This window comes from Eleutherodactylus coqui, chromosome 11, assembly GCF_035609145.1.
Source record: "Eleutherodactylus coqui strain aEleCoq1 chromosome 11, aEleCoq1.hap1, whole genome shotgun sequence".
Taxonomy (NCBI): domain Eukaryota; kingdom Metazoa; phylum Chordata; class Amphibia; order Anura; family Eleutherodactylidae; genus Eleutherodactylus; species Eleutherodactylus coqui.
Genome location: NC_089847.1, coordinates 56,955,252 through 56,968,702, shown reverse-complemented (window position 1 = coordinate 56,968,702; position 13,451 = coordinate 56,955,252). Strand labels below are relative to the sequence as shown.

Below are 13,451 nucleotides of genomic sequence, written 5' to 3'. Positions count from 1 at the left end.
GTTTAGAGACTTCAATAGCATCCTTCTTGAACGGTGATGGTAAATTTTCTTCCTCGGGGCATTGCTTGCGCTGAGCATAGAGAATTTTCCAAAAAGAAATCATACGACGAGAATGGGATTCGAACCCATGCGTGCAGAGCACAATGGATTAGCAGTCCATCGCCTTAACCACTCGGCCACCCCGTCAACAAAAGTACCTTTACCGAACCCACATTTGGAAAACAGTCGTGATGATTCTTAGGCTTCATTTTCTTTCCACATGCAACAGCGCCGTACATCAGACATTGGCTCAGCAGGTCTTGTTTTACATCCAACGTGATGACCCATGCTAATGGCATAAATACTAAACATTCAGTCCTCTCTGCTTCTCATTTATGTTGGCATTTCCCTAGCATTCCCTAAATCTGTCAATTCTGCCTTCTATCTAACTTTTAAAGTAAAACAGGCCACAATTCATGCAAGGCAAATGCATGGATTACATACCTATGGAGAAATTATCCATGTCTTTTCCAAAAAGGATCTTCCCAAGCCGATTTCATTTAGAATTGTCACGATGCAAAATGACAGAGAACTGCATGCTGCTGCCAAGTATGTGATGGGACTTGACTTCCTTGCTGTTCTATAGTGGTAGCCACCTGAAACTACATGCTGCATAGGATCTGTTCACACTTAATTTGCCATCTCTGTGACAAATAGCAAAACTTAGAACCACTCCTCAAAATCATCCTACATTTAAAAATTCTTCTCCTGGATCATCCTTGCCATCTTTCTGGTTTTCCACAGTTTTGCTCATGGGCGCTGTGGCTTAGTTGGTTAAAGCGCCTGTCTAGTAAACAGGAGATCCTGAGTTCAACTCTCAGCAGTGCCTTGTTCTCTTATTCTGCTCAATAATCAGCACTTTTTTCCAAAAGGGAGATGTTCACTAGCCAATGACATTAAAGATGCTCGTCCCACATCCCTAGAATACTCCACCCGAGTGGCAAAGAGTCAGCTCTGGTTTAGTTTTAACAAGTAGATGGTTGCAATGTTTTGCAAAATGTAGGATGGCATAAGGCACGATAAATTAGAGGTGCCGATTCACTATTGCCTGACTGATACGCTACATAATGCCTGTAAATATGTTTAGAGACTTCAATAGCATCCTTCTTGAACGGTGATGGTAAATTTTCTTCCTCGGGGCATTGCTTGCGCTGAGCATAGAGAATTTTCCAAAAAGAAATCATACGACGAGAATGGGATTCGAACCCATGCGTGCAGAGCACAATGGATTAGCAGTCCATCGCCTTAACCACTCGGCCACCCCGTCAACAAAAGTACTTTTACCGAACCCACATTTGGAAAACAGTCGTGATGATTCTTAGGCTTCATTTTCTTTCCACATGCAACAGCGCCGTACATCAGACATTGGCTCAGCAGGTCTTGTTTTACATCCAACGTGATGACCCATGCTAATGGCATAAATACTAAACATTCAGTCCTCTCTGCTTCTCATTTATGTTGGCATTTCCCTAGCATTCCCTAAATCTGTCAATTCTGCCTTCTATCTAACTTTTAAAGTAAAACAGGCCACAATTCATGCAAGGCAAATGCATGGATTACATACCTATGGACAAATTATCCATGTCTTTTCCAAAAAGGATCGTCCCAAGCCGATTTCATTTAGAATTGTCACGATGCAAAATGACAGAGAACTGCATGCTGCTGCCAAGTATGTGATGGGACTCGACTTCCTTGCTGTTCTATAGTGGTAGCCACCTGAAACTACATGCTGCATAGGATCTGTTCACACTTAATTTGCCATCTCTGTGACAAATAGCAAAACTTAGAACCACTCCTCAAAATCATCCTACATTTAAAAATTCTTCTCCTGGATCATCATTGCCATCTTTCTGGTTTTCCACAGTTTTGCTCATGGGCGCTGTGGCTTATATGTTTAAAGCGCCTGTCTAGTAAACAGGAGATCCTGAGTTCAACTCTCAGCAGTGCCTTGTTCTCTTATTCTGCTCAATAATCAGCACTTTTTTCCAAAAGGGAGATGTTCACTAGCCAATGACATTAAAGATGCTCGTCCCACATCCCTAGAATACTCCACCCGAGTGGCAAAGAGTCAGCTCTGGTTTAGTTTTAACAAGTAGATGGTTGCAACGTTTTGCAAAATGTAGGATGGCATAAGGCACGATAAATTAGAGGTGCCGATTCACTATTGCCTGACTGATACGCTACATAATGCCTGTAAATATGTTTAGAGACTTCAATAGCATCCTTCTTGAACGGTGATGGTAAATTTTCTTCCTCGGGGCATTGCTTGCGCTGAGCATAGAGAATTTTCCAAAAGGAAATCATACGACGAGGATGGGATTCGAACCCATGCGTGCAGAGCACAATGGATTAGCAGTCCATCGCCTTAACCACTCGGCCACCCCGTCAACAAAAGTACTTTTACCGAACCCACATTTGGAAAACAGTCGTGATGATTCTTAGGCTTCATTTTCTTTCCACATGCAACAGCGCCGTACATCAGACATTGGCTCAGCAGGTCTTGTTTTACATCCAACGTGATGACCCATGCTAATGGCATAAATACTAAACATTCAGTCCTCTCTGCTTCTCATTTATGTTGGCATTTCCCTAGCATTCCCTAAATCTGTCAATTCTGCCTTCTATCTAACTTTTAAAGTAAAACAGGCCACAATTCATGCAAGGCAAATGCATGGATTACATACCTATGGAGAAATTATCCATGTCTTTTCCAAAAAGGATCGTCCCAAGCCGATTTCATTTAGAATTGTCACGATGCAAAATGACAGAGAACTGCATGCTGCTGCCAAGTATGTGATGGGACTCGACTTCCTTGCTGTTCTATAGTGGTAGCCACCTGAAACTACATGCTGCATAGGATCTGTTCACACTTAATTTGCCATCTCTGTGACAAATAGCAAAACTTAGAACCACTCCTCAAAATCATCCTACATTTAAAAATTCTTCTCCTGGATCATCCTTGCCATCTTTCTGGTTTTCCACAGTTTTGCTCATGGGCGCTGTGGCTTAGTTGGTTAAAGCACCTGTCTAGTAAACAGGAGATCCTGAGTTCAACTCTCAGCAGTGCCTTGTTCTCTTATTCTGCTCAATAATCAGCACTTTTTTCCAAAAGGGAGATGTTCACTAGCCAATGACATTAAAGATGCTCGTCCCACATCCCTAGAATACTCCACCCGAGTGGCAAAGAGTCAGCTCTGGTTTAGTTTTAACAAGTAGATGGTTGCAACGTTTTGCAAAATGTAGGATGGCATAAGGCACGATAAATTAGAGGTGCCGATTCACTATTGCCTGACTGATACGCTACATAATGCCTGTAAATATGTTTAGAGACTTCAATAGCATCCTTCTTGAACGGTGATGGTAAATTTTCTTCCTCGGGGCATTGCTTGCGCTGAGCATAGAGAATTTTCCAAAAAGAAATCATACGACGAGGATGGGATTCAAACCCATGCGTGCAGAGCGCAATGGACTAGCAGTCCATCGCCTTAACCACTCGGCCACCCCGTCAACAAAAGTACCTTTACCGAACCCACATTTGGAAAACAGTCGTGATGATTCTTAGGCTTCATTTTCTTTCCACATGCAACAGCGCCGTACATCAGACATTGGTTCAGCAGGTCTTGTTTTACATCCAACGTGATGACCCATGCTAATGGCATAAATACTAAACATTCAGTCCTCTCTGCTTCTCATTTATGTTGGCATTTCCCTAGCATTCCCTAAATCTGTCAATTCTGCCTTCTATCTAACTTTTAAAGTAAAACAGGCCACAATTCATGCAAGGCAAATGCATGGATTACATACCTATGGAGAAATTATCCATGTCTTTTCCAAAAAGGATAGTCCCAAGCCGATTTCATTTAGAATTGTCACGATGCAAAATGACAGAGAACTGCATGCTGCTGCCAAGTATGTGATGGGACTCGACCTCCTTGCTGTTCTATAGTGGTAGCCACCTGAAACTACATGCTGCATAGGATCTGTTCACACTTAATTTGCCATCTCTGTGACAAATAGCAAAACTTAGAACCACTCCTCAAAATCATCCTACATTTAAAAATTCTTCTCCTGGATCATCCTTGCCATCTTTCTGGTTTTCCACAGTTTTGCTCATGGGCGCTGTGGCTTAGTTGGTTAAAGCGCCTGTCTAGTACACAGGAGATCCTGAGTTCAACTCTCAGCAGTGCCTTGTTCTCTTATTCTGCTCAATAATCAGCACTTTTTTCCAAAAGGGAGATGTTCACTAGCCAATGACATTAAAGATGCTCGTCCCACATCCCTAGAATACTCCACCCGAGTGGCAAAGAGTCAGCTCTGGTTTAGTTTTAACAAGTAGATGGTTGCAATGTTTTGCAAAATGTAGGATGGCATAAGGCACGATAAATTAGAGGTGCCGATTCACTATTGCCTGACTGATACGCTACATAATGCCTGTAAATATGTTTAGAGACTTCAATAGCATCCTTCTTGAACGGTGATGGTAAATTTTCTTCCTCGGGGCATTGCTTGCGCTGAGCATAGAGAATTTTCCAAAAAGAAATCATACGACGAGAATGGGATTCGAACCCATGCGTGCAGAGCACAATGGATTAGCAGTCCATCGCCTTAACCACTCGGCCACCCCGTCAACAAAAGTACTTTTACCGAACCCACATTTGGAAAACAGTCGTGATGATTCTTAGGCTTCATTTTCTTTCCACATGCAACAGCGCCGTACATCAGACATTGGCTCAGCAGGTCTTGTTTTACATCCAACGTGATGACCCATGCTAATGGCATAAATACTAAACATTCAGTCCTCTCTGCTTCTCATTTATGTTGGCATTTCCCTAGCATTCCCTAAATCTGTCAATTCTGCCTTCTATCTAACTTTTAAAGTAAAACAGGCCACAATTCATGCAAGGCAAATGCATGGATTACATACCTATGGAGAAATTATCCATGTCTTTTCCAAAAAGGATCGTCCCAAGCCGATTTCATTTAGAATTGTCACGATGCAAAATGACAGAGAACTGCATGCTGCTGCCAAGTATGTGATGGGACTCGACTTCCTTGCTGTTCTATAGTGGTAGCCACCTGAAACTACATGCTGCATAGGATCTGTTCACACTTAATTTGCCATCTCTGTGACAAATAGCAAAACTTAGAACCACTCCTCAAAATCATCCTACATTTAAAAATTCTTCTCCTGGATCATCCTTGCCATCTTTCTGGTTTTCCACAGTTTTGCTCATGGGCGCTGTGGCTTAGTTGGTTAAAGCACCTGTCTAGTAAACAGGAGATCCTGAGTTCAACTCTCAGCAGTGCCTTGTTCTCTTATTCTGCTCAATAATCAGCACTTTTTTCCAAAAGGGAGATGTTCACTAGCCAATGACATTAAAGATGCTCGTCCCACATCCCTAGAATACTCCACCCGAGTGGCAAAGAGTCAGCTCTGGTTTAGTTTTAACAAGTAGATGGTTGCAACGTTTTGCAAAATGTAGGATGGCATAAGGCACGATAAATTAGAGGTGCCGATTCACTATTGCCTGACTGATACGCTACATAATGCCTGTAAATATGTTTAGAGACTTCAATAGCATCCTTCTTGAACGGTGATGGTAAATTTTCTTCCTCGGGGCATTGCTTGCGCTGAGCATAGAGAATTTTCCAAAAAGAAATCATACGACGAGGATGGGATTCAAACCCATGCGTGCAGAGCGCAATGGACTAGCAGTCCATCGCCTTAACCACTCGGCCACCCCGTCAACAAAAGTACCTTTACCGAACCCACATTTGGAAAACAGTCGTGATGATTCTTAGGCTTCATTTTCTTTCCACATGCAACAGCGCCGTACATCAGACATTGGTTCAGCAGGTCTTGTTTTACATCCAACGTGATGACCCATGCTAATGGCATAAATACTAAACATTCAGTCCTCTCTGCTTCTCATTTATGTTGGCATTTCCCTAGCATTCCCTAAATCTGTCAATTCTGCCTTCTATCTAACTTTTAAAGTAAAACAGGCCACAATTCATGCAAGGCAAATGCATGGATTACATACCTATGGAGAAATTATCCATGTCTTTTCCAAAAAGGATAGTCCCAAGCCGATTTCATTTAGAATTGTCACGATGCAAAATGACAGAGAACTGCATGCTGCTGCCAAGTATGTGATGGGACTCGACCTCCTTGCTGTTCTATAGTGGTAGCCACCTGAAACTACATGCTGCATAGGATCTGTTCACACTTAATTTGCCATCTCTGTGACAAATAGCAAAACTTAGAACCACTCCTCAAAATCATCCTACATTTAAAAATTCTTCTCCTGGATCATCCTTGCCATCTTTCTGGTTTTCCACAGTTTTGCTCATGGGCGCTGTGGCTTAGTTGGTTAAAGCGCCTGTCTAGTACACAGGAGATCCTGAGTTCAACTCTCAGCAGTGCCTTGTTCTCTTATTCTGCTCAATAATCAGCACTTTTTTCCAAAAGGGAGATGTTCACTAGCCAATGACATTAAAGATGCTCGTCCCACATCCCTAGAATACTCCACCCGAGTGGCAAAGAGTCAGCTCTGGTTTAGTTTTAACAAGTAGATGGTTGCAATGTTTTGCAAAATGTAGGATGGCATAAGGCACGATAAATTAGAGGTGCCGATTCACTATTGCCTGACTGATACGCTACATAATGCCTGTAAATATGTTTAGAGACTTCAATAGCATCCTTCTTGAACGGTGATGGTAAATTTTCTTCCTCGGGGCATTGCTTGCGCTGAGCATAGAGAATTTTCCAAAAAGAAATCATACGACGAGAATGGGATTCGAACCCATGCGTGCAGAGCACAATGGATTAGCAGTCCATCGCCTTAACCACTCGGCCACCCCGTCAACAAAAGTACCTTTACCGAACCCACATTTGGAAAACAGTCGTGATGATTCTTAGGCTTCATTTTCTTTCCACATGCAACAGCGCCGTACATCAGACATTGGCTCAGCAGGTCTTGTTTTACATCCAACGTGATGACCCATGCTAATGGCATAAATACTAAACATTCAGTCCTCTCTGCTTCTCATTTATGTTGGCATTTCCCTAGCATTCCCTAAATCTGTCAATTCTGCCTTCTATCTAACTTTTAAAGTAAAACAGGCCACAATTCATGCAAGGCAAATGCATGGATTACATACCTATGGAGAAATTATCCATGTCTTTTCCAAAAAGGATCTTCCCAAGCCGATTTCATTTAGAATTGTCACGATGCAAAATGACAGAGAACTGCATGCTGCTGCCAAGTATGTGATGGGACTTGACTTCCTTGCTGTTCTATAGTGGTAGCCACCTGAAACTACATGCTGCATAGGATCTGTTCACACTTAATTTGCCATCTCTGTGACAAATAGCAAAACTTAGAACCACTCCTCAAAATCATCCTACATTTAAAAATTCTTCTCCTGGATCATCCTTGCCATCTTTCTGGTTTTCCACAGTTTTGCTCATGGGCGCTGTGGCTTAGTTGGTTAAAGCGCCTGTCTAGTAAACAGGAGATCCTGAGTTCAACTCTCAGCAGTGCCTTGTTCTCTTATTCTGCTCAATATTCAGCACTTTTTTCCAAAAGGGAGATGTTCACTAGCCAATGACATTAAAGATGCTCGTCCCACATCCCTAGAATACTCCACCCGAGTGGCAAAGAGTCAGCTCTGGTTTAGTTTTAACAAGTAGATGGTTGCAATGTTTTGCAAAATGTAGGATGGCATAAGGCACGATAAATTAGAGGTGCCGATTCACTATTGCCTGACTGATACGCTACATAATGCCTGTAAATATGTTTAGAGACTTCAATAGCATCCTTCTTGAACGGTGATGGTAAATTTTCTTCCTCGGGGCATTGCTTGCGCTGAGCATAGAGAATTTTCCAAAAAGAAATCATACGACGAGAATGGGATTCGAACCCATGTGTGCAGAGCACAATGGATTAGCAGTCCATCGCCTTAACCACTCGGCCACCCCGTCAACAAAAGTACTTTTACCGAACCCACATTTGGAAAACAGTCGTGATGATTCTTAGGCTTCATTTTCTTTCCACATGCAACAGCGCCGTACATCAGACATTGGCTCAGCAGGTCTTGTTTTACATCCAACGTGATGACCCATGCTAATGGCATAAATACTAAACATTCAGTCCTCTCTGCTTCTCATTTATGTTGGCATTTCCCTAGCATTCCCTAAATCTGTCAATTCTGCCTTCTATCTAACTTTTAAAGTAAAAGAGGCCACAATTCATGCAAGGCAAATGCATGGATTACATACCTATGGACAAATTATCCATGTCTTTTCCAAAAAGGATCGTCCCAAGCCGATTTCATTTAGAATTGTCACGATGCAAAATGACAGAGAACTGCATGCTGCTGCCAAGTATGTGATGGGACTCGACTTCCTTGCTGTTCTATAGTGGTAGCCACCTGAAACTACATGCTGCATAGGATCTGTTCACACTTAATTTGCCATCTCTGTGACAAATAGCAAAACTTAGAACCACTCCTCAAAATCATCCTACATTTAAAAATTCTTCTCCTGGATCATCATTGCCATCTTTCTGGTTTTCCACAGTTTTCCACAGTTTTGCACAGTTTTGCTCATGGGCGCTGTGGCTTAGTTGGTTAAAGCGCCTGTCTAGTAAACAGGAGATCCTGAGTTCAACTCTCAGCAGTGCCTTGTTCTCTTATTCTGCTCAATAATCAGCACTTTTTTCCAAAAGGGAGATGTTCACTAGCCAATGACATTAAAGATGCTCGTCCCACATCCCTAGAATACTCCACCCGAGTGGCAAAGAGTCAGCTCTGGTTTAGTTTTAACAAGTAGATGGTTGCAACGTTTTGCAAAATGTAGGATGGCATAAGGCACGATAAATTAGAGGTGCCGATTCACTATTGCCTGACTGATACGCTACATAATGCCTGTAAATATGTTTAGAGACTTCAATAGCATCCTTCTTGAACGGTGATGGTAAATTTTCTTCCTCGGGGCATTGCTTGCGCTGAGCATAGAGAATTTTCCACAAAGAAATCATACGACGAGGATGGGATTCGAACCCATGCGTGCAGAGCACAATAGATTAGCAGTCCATCGCCTTAACCACTCGGCCACCCCGTCAACAAAAGTGCCTTTACCGAACCCACATTTGGAAAACAGTCGTGATGATTCTTAGGCTTCATTTTCTTTCCACATGCAACAGCGCCGTACATCAGACATTGGCTCAGCAGGTCTTGTTTTACATCCAACGTGATGACCCATGCTAATGGCATAAATACTAAACATTCAGTCCTCTCTGCTTCTCATTTATGTTGGCATTTCCCTAGCATTCCCTAAATCTGTCAATTCTGCCTTCTATCTAACTTTTAAAGTAAAAGAGGCCACAATTCATGCAAGGCAAATGCATGGATTACATACCTATGGACAAATTATCCATGTCTTTTCCAAAAAGGATCGTCCCAAGCCGATTTCATTTAGAATTGTCACGATGCAAAATGACAGAGAACTGCATGCTGCTGCCAAGTATGTGATGGGACTCGACTTCCTTGCTGTTCTATAGTGGTAGCCACCTGAAACTACATGCTGCATAGGATCTGTTCACACTTAATTTGCCATCTCTGTGACAAATAGCAAAACTTAGAACCACTCCTCAAAATCATCCTACATTTAAAAATTCTTCTCCTGGATCATCATTGCCATCTTTCTGGTTTTCCACAGTTTTCCACAGTTTTGCTCATGGGCGCTGTGGCTTAGTTGGTTAAAGCGCCTGTCTAGTAAACAGGAGATCCTGAGTTCAACTCTCAGCAGTGCCTTGTTCTCTTATTCTGCTCAATAATCAGCACTTTTTTCCAAAAGGGAGATGTTCACTAGCCAATGACATTAAAGATGCTCGTCCCACATCCCTAGAATACTCCACCCGAGTGGCAAAGAGTCAGCTCTGGTTTAGTTTTAACAAGTAGATGGTTGCAACGTTTTGCAAAATGTAGGATGGCATAAGGCACGATAAATTAGAGGTGCCGATTCACTATTGCCTGACTGATACGCTACATAATGCCTGTAAATATGTTTAGAGACTTCAATAGCATCCTTCTTGAACGGTGATGGTAAATTTTCTTCCTCGGGGCATTGCTTGCGCTGAGCATAGAGAATTTTCCAAAAAGAAATCATACGACGAGGATGGGATTCGAACCCATGCGTGCAGAGCACAATGGATTAGCAGTCCATCGCCTTAACCACTCGGCCACCCTGTCAACAAAAGTGCCTTTACCGAACCCACATTTGGAAAACAGTCGTGATGATTCTTAGGCTTCATTTTCTTTCCACATGCAACAGCGCCGTACATCAGACATTGGCTCAGCAGGTCTTGTTTTACATCCAACGTGATGACCCATGCTAATGGCATAAATACTAAACATTCAGTCCTCTCTGCTTCTCATTTATGTTGGCATTTCCCTAGCATTCCCTAAATCTGTCAATTCTGCCTTCTATCTAACTTTTAAAGTAAAAGAGGCCACAATTCATGCAAGGCAAATGCATGGATTACATACCTATGGACAAATTATCCATGTCTTTTCCAAAAAGGATCGTCCCAAGCCGATTTCATTTAGAATTGTCACGATGCAAAATGACAGAGAACTGCATGCTGCTGCCAAGTATGTGATGGGACTCGACTTCCTTGCTGTTCTATAGTGGTAGCCACCTGAAACTACATGCTGCATAGGATCTGTTCACACTTAATTTGCCATCTCTGTGACAAATAGCAAAACTTAGAACCACTCCTCAAAATCATCCTACATTTAAAAATTCTTCTCCTGGATCATCATTGCCATCTTTCTGGTTTTCCACAGTTTTCCACAGTTTTGCTCATGGGCGCTGTGGCTTAGTTGGTTAAAGCGCCTGTCTAGTAAACAGGAGATCCTGAGTTCAACTCTCAGCAGTGCCTTGTTCTCTTATTCTGCTCAATAATCAGCACTTTTTTCCAAAAGGGAGATGTTCACTAGCCAATGACATTAAAGATGCTCGTCCCACATCCCTAGAATACTCCACCCGAGTGGCAAAGAGTCAGCTCTGGTTTAGTTTTAACAAGTAGATGGTTGCAACGTTTTGCAAAATGTAGGATGGCATAAGGCACGATAAATTAGAGGTGCCGATTCACTATTGCCTGACTGATACGCTACATAATGCCTGTAAATATGTTTAGAGACTTCAATAGCATCCTTCTTGAACGGTGATGGTAAATTTTCTTCCTCGGGGCATTGCTTGCGCTGAGCATAGAGAATTTTCCAAAAAGAAATCATACGACGAGAATGGGATTCGAACCCATGCGTGCAGAGCACAATGGATTAGCAGTCCATCGCCTTAACCACTCGGCCACCCTGTCAACAAAAGTACTTTTACCGAACCCACATTTGGAAAACAGTCGTGATGATTCTTAGGCTTCATTTTCTTTCCACATGCAACAGCGCCGTACATCAGACATTGGCTCAGCAGGTCTTGTTTTACATCCAACGTGATGACCCATGCTAATGGCATAAATACTAAACATTCAGTCCTCTCTGCTTCTCATTTATGTTGGCATTTCCCTAGCATTCCCTAAATCTGTCAATTCTGCCTTCTATCTAACTTTTAAAGTAAAACAGGCCACAATTCATGCAAGGCAAATGCATGGATTACATACCTATGGACAAATTATCCATGTCTTTTCCAAAAAGGATCGTCCCAAGCCGATTTCATTTAGAATTGTCACGATGCAAAATGACAGAGAACTGCATGCTGCTGCCAAGTATGTGATGGGACTCGACTTCCTTGCTGTTCTATAGTGGTAGCCACCTGAAACTACATGCTGCATAGGATCTGTTCACACTTAATTTGCCATCTCTGTGACAAATAGCAAAACTTAGAACCACTCCTCAAAATCATCCTACATTTAAAAATTCTTCTCCTGGATCATCATTGCCATCTTTCTGGTTTTCCACAGTTTTCCACAGTTTTGCTCATGGGCGCTGTGGCTTAGTTGGTTAAAGCGCCTGTCTAGTAAACAGGAGATCCTGAGTTCAACTCTCAGCAGTGCCTTGTTCTCTTATTCTGCTCAATAATCAGCACTTTTTTCCAAAAGGGAGATGTTCACTAGCCAATGACATTAAAGATGCTCGTCCCACATCCCTAGAATACTCCACCCGAGTGGCAAAGAGTCAGCTCTGGTTTAGTTTTAACAAGTAGATGGTTGCAACGTTTTGCAAAATGTAGGATGGCATAAGGCACGATAAATTAGAGGTGCCGATTCACTATTGCCTGACTGATACGCTACATAATGCCTGTAAATATGTTTAGAGACTTCAATAGCATCCTTCTTGAACGGTGATGGTAAATTTTCTTCCTCGGGGCATTGCTTGCGCTGAGCATAGAGAATTTTCCAAAAAGAAATCATACGACGAGAATGGGACTCGAACCCATGCGTGCAGAGCACAATGGATTAGCAGTCCATCGCCTTAACCACTCGGCCACCCCGTCAACAAAAGTACTTTTACCGAACCCACATTTGGAAAACAGTCGTGATGATTCTTAGGCTTCATTTTCTTTCCACATGCAACAGCGCCGTACATCAGACATTGGCTCAGCAGGTCTTGTTTTACATCCAACGTGATGACCCATGCTAATGGCATAAATACTAAACATTCAGTCCTCTCTGCTTCTCATTTATGTTGGCATTTCCCTAGCATTCCCTAAATCTGTCAATTCTGCCTTCTATCTAACTTTTAAAGTAAAACAGGCCACAATTCATGCAAGGCAAATGCATGGATTACATACCTATGGAGAAATTATCCATGTCTTTTCCAAAAAGGATCGTCCCAAGCCGATTTCATTTAGAATTGTCACGATGCAAAATGACAGAGAACTGCATGCTGCTGCCAAGTATGTGATGGGACTCGACTTCCTTGCTGTTCTATAGTGGTAGCCACCTGAAACTACATGCTGCATAGGATCTGTTCACACTTAATTTGCCATCTCTGTGACAAATAGCAAAACTTAGAACCACTCCTCAAAATCATCCTACATTTAAAAATTCTTCTCCTGGATCATCATTGCCATCTTTCTGGTTTTCCACAGTTTTCCACAGTTTTGCTCATGGGCGCTGTGGCTTAGTTGGTTAAAGCGCCTGTCTAGTAAACAGGAGATCCTGAGTTCAACTCTCAGCAGTGCCTTGTTCTCTTATTCTGCTCAATATTCAGCACTTTTTTCCAAAAGGGAGATGTTCACTAGCCAATGACATTAAAGATGCTCGTCCCACATCCCTAGAATACTCCACCCGAGTGGCAAAGAGTCAGCTCTGGTTTAGTTTTAACAAGTAGATGGTTGCAATGTTTTGCAAAATGTAGGATGGCATAAGGCACGATAAATTAGAGGT

General features: G+C 42.3%; 12 non-coding genes across 12 annotated transcripts; 7 read left to right on the top strand and 5 right to left on the bottom strand.

Annotated features, from left to right (window-relative positions):
- Window positions 1-104: 104 nt before the first annotated feature.
- Window positions 105-186, bottom strand: TRNAS-GCU (transfer RNA serine (anticodon GCU)). Its single transcript has one exon. It is a non-coding gene; the product is annotated as a tRNA-Ser (tRNA).
- Window positions 187-794: 608 nt separating this feature from the next.
- On the top strand, window positions 795-868 carry TRNAT-AGU (transfer RNA threonine (anticodon AGU)). Its single transcript has one exon. It is a non-coding gene; the product is annotated as a tRNA-Thr (tRNA).
- Window positions 869-1,224: 356 nt separating this feature from the next.
- Window positions 1,225-1,306, bottom strand: TRNAS-GCU (transfer RNA serine (anticodon GCU)). The gene has a single exon. It is a non-coding gene; the product is annotated as a tRNA-Ser (tRNA).
- Window positions 1,307-2,344: 1,038 nt separating this feature from the next.
- On the bottom strand, window positions 2,345-2,426 carry TRNAS-GCU (transfer RNA serine (anticodon GCU)). Its single transcript has one exon. It is a non-coding gene; the product is annotated as a tRNA-Ser (tRNA).
- Window positions 2,427-4,584: 2,158 nt separating this feature from the next.
- On the bottom strand, window positions 4,585-4,666 carry TRNAS-GCU (transfer RNA serine (anticodon GCU)). Its single transcript has one exon. It is a non-coding gene; the product is annotated as a tRNA-Ser (tRNA).
- Window positions 4,667-6,824: 2,158 nt separating this feature from the next.
- TRNAS-GCU (transfer RNA serine (anticodon GCU)) lies at window positions 6,825-6,906 on the bottom strand. The gene has a single exon. It is a non-coding gene; the product is annotated as a tRNA-Ser (tRNA).
- A 608-nt stretch (window positions 6,907-7,514) lies between these two features.
- TRNAT-AGU (transfer RNA threonine (anticodon AGU)) lies at window positions 7,515-7,588 on the top strand. The gene has a single exon. It is a non-coding gene; the product is annotated as a tRNA-Thr (tRNA).
- A 1,066-nt stretch (window positions 7,589-8,654) lies between these two features.
- On the top strand, window positions 8,655-8,728 carry TRNAT-AGU (transfer RNA threonine (anticodon AGU)). The gene has a single exon. It is a non-coding gene; the product is annotated as a tRNA-Thr (tRNA).
- A 1,056-nt stretch (window positions 8,729-9,784) lies between these two features.
- Window positions 9,785-9,858, top strand: TRNAT-AGU (transfer RNA threonine (anticodon AGU)). Its single transcript has one exon. It is a non-coding gene; the product is annotated as a tRNA-Thr (tRNA).
- Window positions 9,859-10,914: 1,056 nt separating this feature from the next.
- TRNAT-AGU (transfer RNA threonine (anticodon AGU)) lies at window positions 10,915-10,988 on the top strand. The gene has a single exon. It is a non-coding gene; the product is annotated as a tRNA-Thr (tRNA).
- Window positions 10,989-12,044: 1,056 nt separating this feature from the next.
- On the top strand, window positions 12,045-12,118 carry TRNAT-AGU (transfer RNA threonine (anticodon AGU)). The gene has a single exon. It is a non-coding gene; the product is annotated as a tRNA-Thr (tRNA).
- Window positions 12,119-13,174: 1,056 nt separating this feature from the next.
- Window positions 13,175-13,248, top strand: TRNAT-AGU (transfer RNA threonine (anticodon AGU)). Its single transcript has one exon. It is a non-coding gene; the product is annotated as a tRNA-Thr (tRNA).
- The last annotated feature ends 203 nt before the right edge of the window (window positions 13,249-13,451 follow it).